Source organism: Bidens hawaiensis, unplaced genomic scaffold, assembly GCF_021521415.1.
Source record: "Bidens hawaiensis isolate Kalapana, Puna unplaced genomic scaffold, B.hawaiensis_p1.1 tig00027131_1, whole genome shotgun sequence".
NCBI classification, from domain to species: domain Eukaryota; kingdom Viridiplantae; phylum Streptophyta; class Magnoliopsida; order Asterales; family Asteraceae; genus Bidens; species Bidens hawaiensis.
Genome location: NW_027494386.1, coordinates 9,569 through 22,012, shown reverse-complemented (window position 1 = coordinate 22,012; position 12,444 = coordinate 9,569). Strand labels below are relative to the sequence as shown.

The 12,444-nt window shown below is 37.7% G+C and overlaps 1 pseudogene; it reads right to left on the bottom strand.

The window, feature by feature from the left end:
• Positions 1-9,048: 9,048 nt before the first annotated feature.
• On the bottom strand, positions 9,049-10,855 carry LOC143574886 (putative RING-H2 finger protein ATL21A pseudogene; annotated as a pseudogene).
• Positions 10,856-12,444: the final 1,589 nt, after the last annotated feature.

Genomic DNA, 12,444 nt, shown 5'->3' with positions numbered 1-12,444 from the left:
AAAAGTAGAAGTGATACTAACTAAATATACTCGATTTTATGTGGAAACTCCTTAAGAGTTGTGCATGACTTCATACATATCTTTCCGAATGATAGGCAGAAAAGCGATTACCCAGTCATACACGAGCCCGTGAGTGTTCTGATTCCCGTGAAGATAGCGTGTCAAGACACTGCAGTGATCCAGATTCGGGACTTGCAGTTGTTTTCTACTTGAAGTTGTGTATATATTTGATTAAAAAAATGTATTCTAGAGTTCATAATGTTAATGATTATCAATCAAGACGCAAGAAGGTGAACGGGAAGCAGAGTCTAAGATCGAAGAGTAATTGTTACTTAATCAGACACTACTAGTCGAGGTCAATTCGGGGTGACTTGGGGAAAGCTAAATACGCTTTGAGAATAGATAGGAGGCATCATAATCTCTGAGTTGTTGCCCACTTAAGTTTTGAGCTTAATTGAACCTAACCCGTATCACATAAACAATGAAAACCATTTTAAGTAGATTACCTGCTTACAACCTGTTTCTTTATGTCATAATACAGCTGAACACGGATCTGTGTGACAGTCACGTAATTAGTATGATTCCTGTTCGGATCTTTTCTAAAACATGGTAGTCCCTGTCGAGACTGAAATTTGATCCCGTGTACTTTACTTTTTCAAATTTTCGTTACTTATGTAGTTGTATGATTTTATACGTGGTTACTTGGTCTTGATCGTATCATTTAACGCTTTAAAGGAAGTTTTAAAACTTTATTGAAAATTGTTCAAAGTATAGGGGTTTGTTTTGTAAATACCGGCGAACTTGTTCATAACTTCGCCTGGAATAGGCGAAGTTATCGATAACTTCGCCTGTACTAACTTTGACCCTATATAAAGAAGTTTTTAGGTCAAACAGTTTCATTATTTCAAAACCAGCGAACTTATACTCCGAAACCTTAGCGAACTTATCGATCTCAATCATCTGTGTTCTTATTTTGATTCCATTCCGTGATTAAAGGTGTGTAGGGTTTGATTATCATATTATCAATGTCTTTTGAGGTTAATCATCGGTCGTTTCGACTCGATTCTCTACCTCGTTCTTTCGAACCTTAAACACCCGATTTCAAACTTGTTATTACGTGATAGTAAACTACTTGAACGTCTAAAACTTCATAAAATCATGTGTTACGGAGTCCTCGATCTCCAAAATCATCATCTACACGTCGTTCGATTATCCTAACTGTTGCCGATTCGAATTCGGCGAAGTTACAGTTTAGGCAAAGTTATCCGTAACTTCGCCTGAGGTTTAACTTCGCCTGATTATAGATTTTGAAACAGTTTATGAGGCGATGTTGTGATTAGGCGAAGTTATCATTAACTTCGCCTGGACCATTTTACTTAACAGTTATCAGACGAAGTTCAAGTTGAAGCGAAGTTGTTTCCCAACTTTGCCGCACCTTTAACTTCGCCTATACAGAATAGATCACAACTTCGCTCATGGTAACAGGCGAACTTGTGATTCGCTTTGACGTTTATCTAACTTAACCTGTTTGTTGCAGATATGGCTGCTGTTGCTGGAGCAGGTGGTGCAGGCGGTGATGACGGAGGTGATAACCAGAGACAGTTCTTCCCGGGTCACAACATGTATATAACATTAAACCCGGAGGCGAGCGGAGTTGATGATTTCCGCGAAATCATCACGTTTCTGTTACGCTCGCGGATATTCCACGCGATTACAACAACTCTGCCGATATCCTTGCCCAACATTGAGGATTTTTGGCAGACCGTGGAATACGATTGTAGAGTCGAACCCCCGGTGATGCGCGCAACAGTCAACAATCAGATTGTTCAGTTCTCTTCTGAACAAATCCGGGCGGCTTTACGGTTTGGAAATGAGACAAGGGATGATCCGACAGAGTTTGTAGCTCCTTTCCGTGATGGAGCGTTTTTGAGGTTGGGATACTCTGGTCCCTTGGGGGATACGCAGAGGAGGAAAGGATTTTTACTTGACCAGTGGCGCTTTCTCATGCATGTTATGATGGTTTGCATGTCAGGGAGAAAGGCGGGCACTGATGGCATGGGCGCGACCATGCAGTCAGCGATGACTGCTCTGACTTACAACAAGCGATACAGCTTTAGTCAGATGGTCTTTTATGAGATTGATCGTCAAAGAAGAGCGATTGCGCGTGAGCGATTTATCATGTATCCAAGATTTCTTCAAATGATCATGAATCATGTTGCTCCAATGCTTCCACAGCGCCGTCCGATCCGATACGTTGAGAGTGTGAATAAACGGATCTTCGCCCAATGTAGATCCTCCAGTGCGAGGAGCAAACCTGAGCTCCGTCCTCGGCATACTCCGATGTTTGGGTACTTAATCAACCCGGGGTATGTACCTGCTCGTGGGGACGAGTTTAGGGACCCGGCACCACAACAGGCAGGAGCACCTCAAGCTATACCTGCTGCTCCTGTTGTGTCACCGGAGGAGACCGTTGACCTTGACGCAGCGTTTGGCGGTCAGGGATTTTTTGACATGGATCGGGTGGATCCAGAGGAGAACGTACAGGTCCCGGTTGAACGTGTTTCAGGTGTGAATGTTACTAGGACAGCTGCTACGGTGGCTGGTTCTGATTCTGATGATGAAGTGGCAGAGGCAAGAAGGATTATGGTAACTCGAGAAAGACTACATGGGAAAAGAAAGAGAACAGATGATGACAGTGAGTCAGATTATGAGGAAGAGGTACAACAGTTGATCCGGAGGTCAAGAAGGGAACGGATAGGTGCAGGATCGGGAGCCGGTGAGAGCTCTAGGGTGGTACGTTTCACTCCACCAGCACTATCCGGTATGACAATGGTTCCCTCATCACTACAGGTTACAAGGCCAAGCGCTACGGTTGTTCCCGTGGTGGCTACCCCATCTACATTTGGCCTCCCACCCACTACTTTCCAACTTTCGGCTCCTGAGATCGTTTCATTGCCGCCTCCGACTGTTACTCCATCGGAGGTCGTGGCACAATTTATCGAGTCGACTGTTGTGGCCACTGCAGGGTTATCGGTGACAATACCACCTGCGGTTACGTCTATTTCTACTTCTGAGGTCCCGGTGACATCGGAAATCCCTCCTCAGTACACTCAAGATATATCACATATGAGGTTCGATTTCGATGCAACCCTATCAGACTCTGAACGAATAGCAGCACTTGAACGGGTCGTGGCAGAGCAGTCAAGGATTAATCTTATCCAGACCCAGGCTATTCAACGCCTAGTTGCAGAGAATCAGATGCAGTCATCCCTGCTGGTAGAACATGGAAAAATCATAGATGCTTTCAAGGAGTTCTTGGCATCTCAGGGGGGAGACGAGCTGTAAAGGCGATGAGTTGAGGACCAAGAGACGAAATGACAGAGACGATGATCCCAATGCATCGAAAGATGCAGGTGGTGAGTTGCCAAGAACTGGTCAAGCTCTTGGAACTTCAACAACTCAGGGGGAGTCGACAACTGTAGCTGGTGGTGATGATGTGGTGGTAGTGGACGTAGAGGAGATGGATGATGGTTTGGTTGGTGATGATGATGTACTACCGAGTGATGTGATAGAGAAGATTGGAGAAGAGATTGTGATTGATACAGAGATTGAAGAGGGAGAGATAGTTGAGGAAAATATTGAGCATGACATTCCAGATGTTGAGAAAGCAGATATGAGTAAAGAGATGGCAAGTGATGAGACTGAATGGGAAGAGCAGCCTAGATAGAAAGAAGGCTATGCTCAGTGGTTCGTCAAAACGAAGAAACCAGCGGTTCCTACAATGTTTAAGAAGAGTTACAACATTAAAGGTTGTGTGCTGAAGCGAAGAAAGGGATTATTTGCTGGATATATGATGAGCAGTTGAGGCTCTTCGTGATTAAGAGATATGACGGTGTTCAGTACTTTAGAAGGATGTTAAGATCGTTGAATACACTGCCAGAATGTGAAGTGAAAGACTTAGCCAGATTGGGATTGATAAACAGAAGTGACGATATATATGGCTAGAGTCATTGGGAAGATTGTGTGGAAAGAGAGTATAAAAGAGAAGAAATTTGAGCTGTTGAAACCACAAAAGGGAAAAAATTGTTGAAGACAAGGATAGAGGTTTAAGAGCTGATGGAAAACCTTGGATGATTATGAAGTATAAACCAATCCGGTGTTTGAAAGAAGTACCGATGAAATTAATGCCCAAGGATGTGCTTAAAGACCTGAAGTGGTGGTATGTAGATTGTGAGACAGCTGAGGGCAGTGGTGGAAGACGAGGATGAACAAGAGGTGCTAAGAGTTTATGATCCGATGCACTTGGTAAACTTATCGCAAGCTGATTTGCAGGTGTTGAATGATAAGAAGATATTTTATATTCCTGCTTGGAAAGACGAAGCGAGGAAATATCAAAGAGTTGTCTCGGTTTGTGTTCGAGAAGGAGTGCATGCTTGAAGCTAGAAGATTGAAGATTACTAGACACGTGTTTGAAGCTAAAGAGATGAAGCTACTGCCAAGGGGGAGTCTGTTGGTGCATGATGTCAGTAGTTCTGTGTCGAGTGTCTGTAATCGTGTTAGTTAGATTTGAGTTTTGTATGTAAGCGAAGTTACTAACAAGTTCGCTTATATGGGCGAACTTGTTAGACAAGCGAAGTTAGGGACAACTTCGCCTGAACATGCCAGGCGAAGTTGTCGTGTCTATATAAGCTGTTTTGTTTACGGCTTATTGAGAAGAATTCAGTTTATTCGTGTATTCGAGTCAGAGAGTTTGTATTCAGTGATTATAGTATCACGTGTTTACGGTTGGAATACAACGTGTGTTTGATTATCGTATCGTGTGTTAGCTCGTATTGTTTTCTATACTCGTAACGTCTTACGTAGGGATTCCGCACCTACGTAGAACGCGATATCTCGTGTAGATCCGGCTGGGAACCTACAGTCTTAATAAGTTTTATTGAGTTATCTCATAATATTCATTATTTTGGAAAGTTGGCCTTGGGATTGACCAATTATCAAGACCCTAACACTCGTTATAAACCCGTTTTAGTATCTTTATCCCAATGGAACTTGCATTTTAGCATTTTTCTCACCTTATTACTTAACATTGGTTAAGTAAATATTAAGGTTAGATACTTTAACCCAGCTTCGAGCAAACTTACATTTTTAAAGGGTTATTATTATAAATACTTAAATAGTTACATTTTAAACCTTGAACTTTAATTGTTTACTTTTTGAAACAATTATTTTAATTAAAGATATTCAAGATAACCTTTCTAAATCTAAGACTTTCTTTTGTTTAGGCTTCATACGATAAACTCGTCGTTCCGGCACATATTCAAATTACCAACTTTTCAAGTTTATTACTTGAACGTGAGTAACTTCATACCCCGTTTTCTATCTTTTGTTTTGGGGTGACATTTCATACTTATTTAAATCAAATGCTTTATACTTGAGTCTTAAACCACAAACTTTATTATATACTTTACTTAAATAAATGCTCAATTTGGTGTTCTATGCTTACATGATTATATCCTTATGTGCTTACCGCTTTTGGAAGGTTGATTCATAAATTCATGAACTATCTGGTATTCTCTTATAGCACGGTGTCGTTAATGTATTCTTATTAACGACCTCATGAATCCGAATCTATTTGGTATTCTTATCCGAATCTATTTGGTATTCTCTTATAGGCAGTGTCGCTAATGTATTCTTATTAGCGACCTCATATTATCCAAATTATTTCTATTTATTTGTTGTTTCGTATACAAGATTGTGGCTTTTCTATTATATACATATATGCTCAAAAACTGCGAATTGCTCACCAACCTTTGTGTTGACAAACTTTATTTTATGAAATGTTACATGTTTGCATCTAGGTTGATTTGGAGTTCGGTGAAGAAAATGTCACAAATACTGTTAGGATATTAGCAAAAATGAACAATATTTGATTTTCTATATTTTGTTATATTTTGTTGTATTTGACTTATGATTATTGTTATGTGACATTTTCGATGTTGTTAAATGAAATGAGTTGTTAAATATTGTCGCTTAAAAAAGTGTCATGCGCTTATGGGCAATCGTTACACCTCGGCATGTTCCGCAACCTTTGGTCTAGGTGTGACAGAAGGTTTTGTACCACGCGACGTGTGGGGGACTATTTTGTCGGCTAAAATTTTACAAAACCATATGTAAACACTTTTGTGAACCCTAACTCATTCTACACGTCTAGTCGTCAAGCTTACAGCTTGTGGGCCATTTGAAGAAGGAGGAGCTTCTGGTTCTAGAGATTGAAAATCGGTGCTTGATTTTGATTGTTAAGCGAGCACTGAGTTTGTGCTAATGATTTTCATTGCTATATATTGTTAATTACTTCATGTTTTCTACTGTTTTGAACTTATATCTTCTGTTAAATATGATTGAAGTCGAAACTCATAGTTATCTAGGCTTGATTTGATGTTTTGTTAATAAACTGCGACTTAATTATCGGATTTTCAACTCTTGCTTTCTAGGGTTTTGATTAGTTAAAGGTTTATTTTAATTTGTTGGGGTGTATTTATTCCATACATACTTCTGTTGAGTACTTGAATCTTGTTTCACATGCATGATTGTTGAATGTCATTCATTGATAGTTGTATAGTAGGATTGATTACAATGTGTTTTTGCCTAGTTTGTGGTTTACCATAGAACCAGCCTTAGCAGCCAACTAGAGGCGTGCATTCAAACTTACTAAGATATTCGACGGGTGATAGGTAGTTGGGTTTCTCTTGTCGTTAGGGTTTATGGTTTAACGCTCTGACATGAGATTGTCCTAGATTCGCCCTAGGTTCATTGTTAACCCGTGTCTAGTAGATTGTTATTAGATTACTCTGTACATTAGTTTAGGTGTATAGAGATAGTGAAACCGACGAGTAATCTGTCTTTTAGGGTAATTAGTCAAAGTTGGTAATATTGCAGGTGAATCAACCAGCCAATATGTTTAAACACCCCTAAGGATTTCCTTATAGGTGACACCCGGAGAGTGATTAGGGATCCATTGTAACACCCTGAAATTTCTAAACCAATTTTGACAATTTAGAAAGTTGCATGACTAGTTAGTCATTTAGTTAAAATTATATAGAATCGACACGTGTCTTATAACTCATCGAATGGAACAACACGTCCCAATGCATAGCGGCACATATCCTCACAAGTGACATGTGGCAGATGACTAATCATTATGAATGCCACATGTCAGCACCTTATGGCACAACTCATAATCAAGAATGACACATGTCGCATGGTGTAAGAAAACGACTATAGATAACGATTAGGGGCTTCTCATACAGACACCATTCAGGAGTTCTGACGTTTCGTACCCCGACACCCTACACATAGTCGAATTGTTGTTGTTCGTCCTTAAGCATTATATCCATTTTAAGGAAGGAGTTATGTTTATGTCATTTCAGTATACAACTTAGACTCTAGTGAGGGTATAGCTTAAACCTTGGATAATTTTATAAATATGTTTAAGCTTTTAATAAATAAAGGTTTACAAAAATAAATGTTTCTTTATTAGTAAGAAATGTAAAGTTTTACATACAAATATTACTGTCAATTGACGATTCTTTAGAGAAAGAAACATACCATAAAAAATAAAACTAGAAAGTGTGATGGGTATGTAGTAACTTGAAGGGTGACAATACCGGTAGTCGAGTCTCTTGTCTAAGGAAATTAGTTCGTATAAATCTCAACCAACCATGGACTTGTTTACTTTTCTGTAGAGCTTGATGGGAGTGTTCAAACCTATAGGCCAAAACATGTCACACTAAACATCTTACAAACTAAAGTAATCATTTGAATAAAAAATAACTTTTATATCAAAAGAAATGTTTTATCAAGGTTTAAAGCTATAAATCAGACTAAATGTATAAAGTCAGATCATTCGATCTAGATAAATTATTAAACTATTATTTTGGAACTATAGTCTGAGGTAATCATCGAATACAAAAATAATGTTAATTGAACAAATCATCAAAAGGTGAATATGCTCAACCCCTTTTGTGTAATGCTTATACATTTTCACAAAGTATATAATCTTTTAAAATTATGATATGTATCTATATTTTAAGAGTCAGAAAATATTGTTATAAGGGTTGGTTCAAATCCTATAAAATGTATTAATACAAGGTAGTATTAGACACTCAAACTTAAATAAACATGTGTTTGGATTCTTAAATATCTGTAGTGGGCACAACTACATAATACTGATCATGGGGTAAGTAAATGTCCCTAGGGCCGTAACCTTCCTTTAAGTGTGATTTGTGCTTATGTTTAATTCCGATGAGATGAGATTAAGACCCACTGAGTTGTTGAACGCTAATGTTGTTGTGCCATAACGAATTTTGGAAACCTTTTATCGAGTCAGCGTTATTCACCAACATATATCTAACGTATTTTTAAAAGTGTTTTCATGTAATCAGGAGTAAGGTATGAAGGTGGAAATGCTCCGGTCAATGAGAATATCTCTATGCATAGAAATGACTCGGCTAATTTTGTAAACGAAACATATGTAAAGTTGTTTTTAAAAATACGTGACTAAGCTAATTAATAAAATATTTACTTTCTTAGCACATGGAATTAAATACCCTTTTTCATTTACACTTGCATGTTGTTAGTGGTCTGATTTAGAATTATGGAAAATACTATTTCAATAAAAATGTGATCGTAATTTAGTAAAAGTTTTTAAACGCCACTTATATGAATGAAATCGTGACAATATTCCATCTTTTTGTATGATACATACACCTGTATAATAATTACTAAAACCATATAATATATTGTACCAAGTGAAATAGAGCTTACTTTTGATATATAGTCAAACCTTTACGTGTTCGATCACAGTGTTTACACTTTTACCAGCCCATCTTTCTAACTTTGTATTAGTCAACCATTTGCTCCTTCTTGCCTTTAACAGCATCATTCCCAGTAAATGATCTTAGATTTTAGTATTTAAATTCTAAACTTATATACAGTAAACATTTAATGGGTGACTTTTACAACAAAAGTTACATCAAATAAACATAGATGCTACGATTCCACATGAACAGGAGAAGGCGAATTCCTACATACCGGACATGTCCCATTCATCTTAAGCACTCGTCTATACACTCCGCATGGAAGCAATGTCGACACTCGGGTATACACCTCACCGTCTCCTTGACATGGTACTCGGCTAAGCATATAGGACATGTCGCGTCCTCATGTCCAGGGAGTCGCTTGCTTTCACCCAAAACAACTTTCGTGTATGACTCGATTGTCGCTTGGTCAAGACCGACGATGTTTGGTGGTGCAATCGTGTCTTCTGGGGCCACAGCGGTAATGGTGGTTCTCCTGATCATGAGTTCGTTCCGTCTACCTTTGGTGCACATGAAACACACGATCACAATAGAGGCTGTCATGGCTGGTATTGCTATGGCAAAAGCTATGATTCGGAATATGCCAGAGGTTTCGGAGCACCTATTAAATCGAATATATTATGGTTTTTAAGATATCTTTTTTTGAAAGTTTTAAGTGTTCTTATTATCTAGACCTAGTATGCAAAATTTTTATGACTATTATTAATTAGTTGTCTAAACTTGGTTAATTGGTTGGACTAGTTTTATAATATAAATGATGTCATAAATGATTATAAAATTAAAACTTTATATATAACTAATTTAAACAAAATGTGTTCAAATTAATTTATTTTTTAGGATATTACGCGCTAGTAAATAAATAAATAGATAAATAAATAATTAGATTTTGAAAGGTAACATTTTATACATATAAAAGCCTTCCGTTCTACAGTTCAGCCACAGAGACGGATCTAGCTAGGGGTATTTAGGGTGCCCGGGACATCCTTCAAATTTTATGACAAAGTATAAAATTAGTGTAATTTTTTTCTTCTATGCTTTATATGATACTTCTGTGCATATATTTGGGATGCCCATATGTTCAAAAAAATTTTTGGGATATATACCCTTGAAAATTTTATCTAGATCGGTCACTAGATAGAGACGAAGATAGTTTAAATAGATTAAAGTAACGGTTATGTAACCAGTTTCCGATCTAACTGGACATAATTGTATGGTGTTCTTACCGTGAAAGCCTGAGAAACATCTAGTTATGGTTATGTTTGTGTTACTATCTGCATAATCACATGAAGCATCAACAGCTTCACACTTCTTACAATCAGGTGTACTCCATGTTAGAGTTAGATCCTTATCAAGCTGCGATGTGAACCCGTCATCATACGGTTGATCTACCGGCACCAGTATATTCTTAAGGATCAAACAACCCGTCTGGTTACTTGTCATCGATGTCACAAACGTCTTCGAATCAGTAGCAAGAACAGAAAACGAAGAATTACTAAGGCATCCAATGGTTCAAAACCAGACAAGTTTACATCACTTGGACAACTCAAAAGAGTGAAGTTTTGGAAGTAAGAAGCCGAGAAAGGCGAATTAGAGAGGTGGAATTTTAAAAGCCTAGCGGGAAGGCAGTTCAAGGGGTCGTAAATTCGGATGCTTTGAGAACTGTAGTCGATAGTCCTAACCGAAAACTCACCAGAGCTCGGGAGGTTGATACGCAGCGTGCTAGGAAAGCACAACGTAGATCAAAACCAGGAAACCCACAGTTTTCGGGCTGCCGGTCTTTTAACAGGAAAGGGAACCGGACTTGGATGAAGCTTATGCCACAATAGGAAAGTTGGGCAATCATTTGATGCTGCTAAAGAATGAAGAATAATAAAGAAGAGACAAAAGATAACTTTGTAGGCCTCCATGGATATGAAAGATTCTACAATGAGCATCATTAATATTAACATAATTCGTAAGTCAAATCTTTTTGGTCGCCATATGTTGTCTGCAAGCAACCTATAATTTGTTTATTTAATATATATAATACATAAGGTCAACGATATTTTCACCATCAGATTGTGCCACTTTCATATTTATTTTAGTATAACTGCAACTATGCTCTAACCACCATAAACGATCATCTGAACTTTTGAGTACCTTACAAAAGAACCATTTAACAAGTCAGCCACTTTATATAGCAATTAATAAGTTTAGGTGTTAATAGTGTATGTTAATTAACAAGTTTATCGATAGAGACTTTAAATTAGAGTTAGGTGCTATTTTAGCATCTGTGGTTTGGATAACTACGCAACTTTAGTAGCTATTCTTTATTTTGTACAAATTGCTACCTCAGTTTCTAAAATCCTGCATTTTTAGTATTTTCTTTAACCCCGTTAACTTTCATCCTTTAAGCCGGGGTATTTGCGTAATTTTATTAATTTAAATGAGGAATATTTGGGTAATTTTTACTATTATATTTTTCTTTTTCTTTTTCTTTTCTTCTTTTCTCTCTCCCCGGTTATAACCCCCCCCCCCCTACAAATCTTTATCTTATATTTCTCCCAAATCTTTATCATATGAATCCTAATTCTCCAAAATCTCAAGGACCTTAATTCCTCAGAATTGATCATGGTTATGTGCTCTTGTGGTTCGCCAACCATCATTCGAACTTCTCAGACATCAAATAATCATGGTTGACACTTATATTGTTGCGCTAGGCCGGTAAAATTTGTTTATGTTTACTTAATTCATCATTGGTGCTCAATTTCCAATTGAATTCATATTTTTTATTGGAAGGGACAAAACTGTGGGTTTGTTCTTTGGCTGAACCCACCCCCCCCCCCCCCCCCCATGTGTCAGAGAGAAGCTGCTATTATACCTGGGCTTTTGAAGTCAATTAACGAACATAAAGAAAATGCAAGAAAGTGATCTAAGTGGAACTCAAAACTTGAAGAAATTGGAAGAGAAATGAAAACAAAAGACTGAAACAAATGCTTTGAACAAAAGGCTGAAACAAATGCTTTGCATTTCATGGGTGTTTTTCATCTGCTATTTTCTATTTCATTGACTTTGAATTTAGTATTCTTACATTTGACTTTAGTAATCTTATGTAATAGTGTTGTTTGTGGCCTAAGCAAGTACTATAATGTACCAGTGTATGCATGTAATTGTGTTTTTGTTAATAATGGATGTTTGGGTGTTAATGTTTTGGTGTTATTGAGTTTGTTTGTGTATTTGAACTCTTTCTTAGTCAATATTGGATTCATGAAATATATATTCTTTATGCACTTTTGTCATTATTTAGTCAACATAGACGCTTTTGGGCATCCAATTGAAATGCCAATTTTTGGCATCCAATGCAACCCAAAATGGCCCTTTTTGGCATCCATGAAATGCCACTATTTGGCAATCCACTTAACAACAATATGCAAGTTTCATAAACAAAATGCAAGGACAAAGGTGCAAGGACAACCATAAGTTTCAAACATTTGCAAGAGTCCTAAACGTACAATCTGCAAGAGTCTAAACAACTTGCAAGAGTCTAATACAATCTGCAAGAGTCTAAACAATTGTCACAACTAATCTG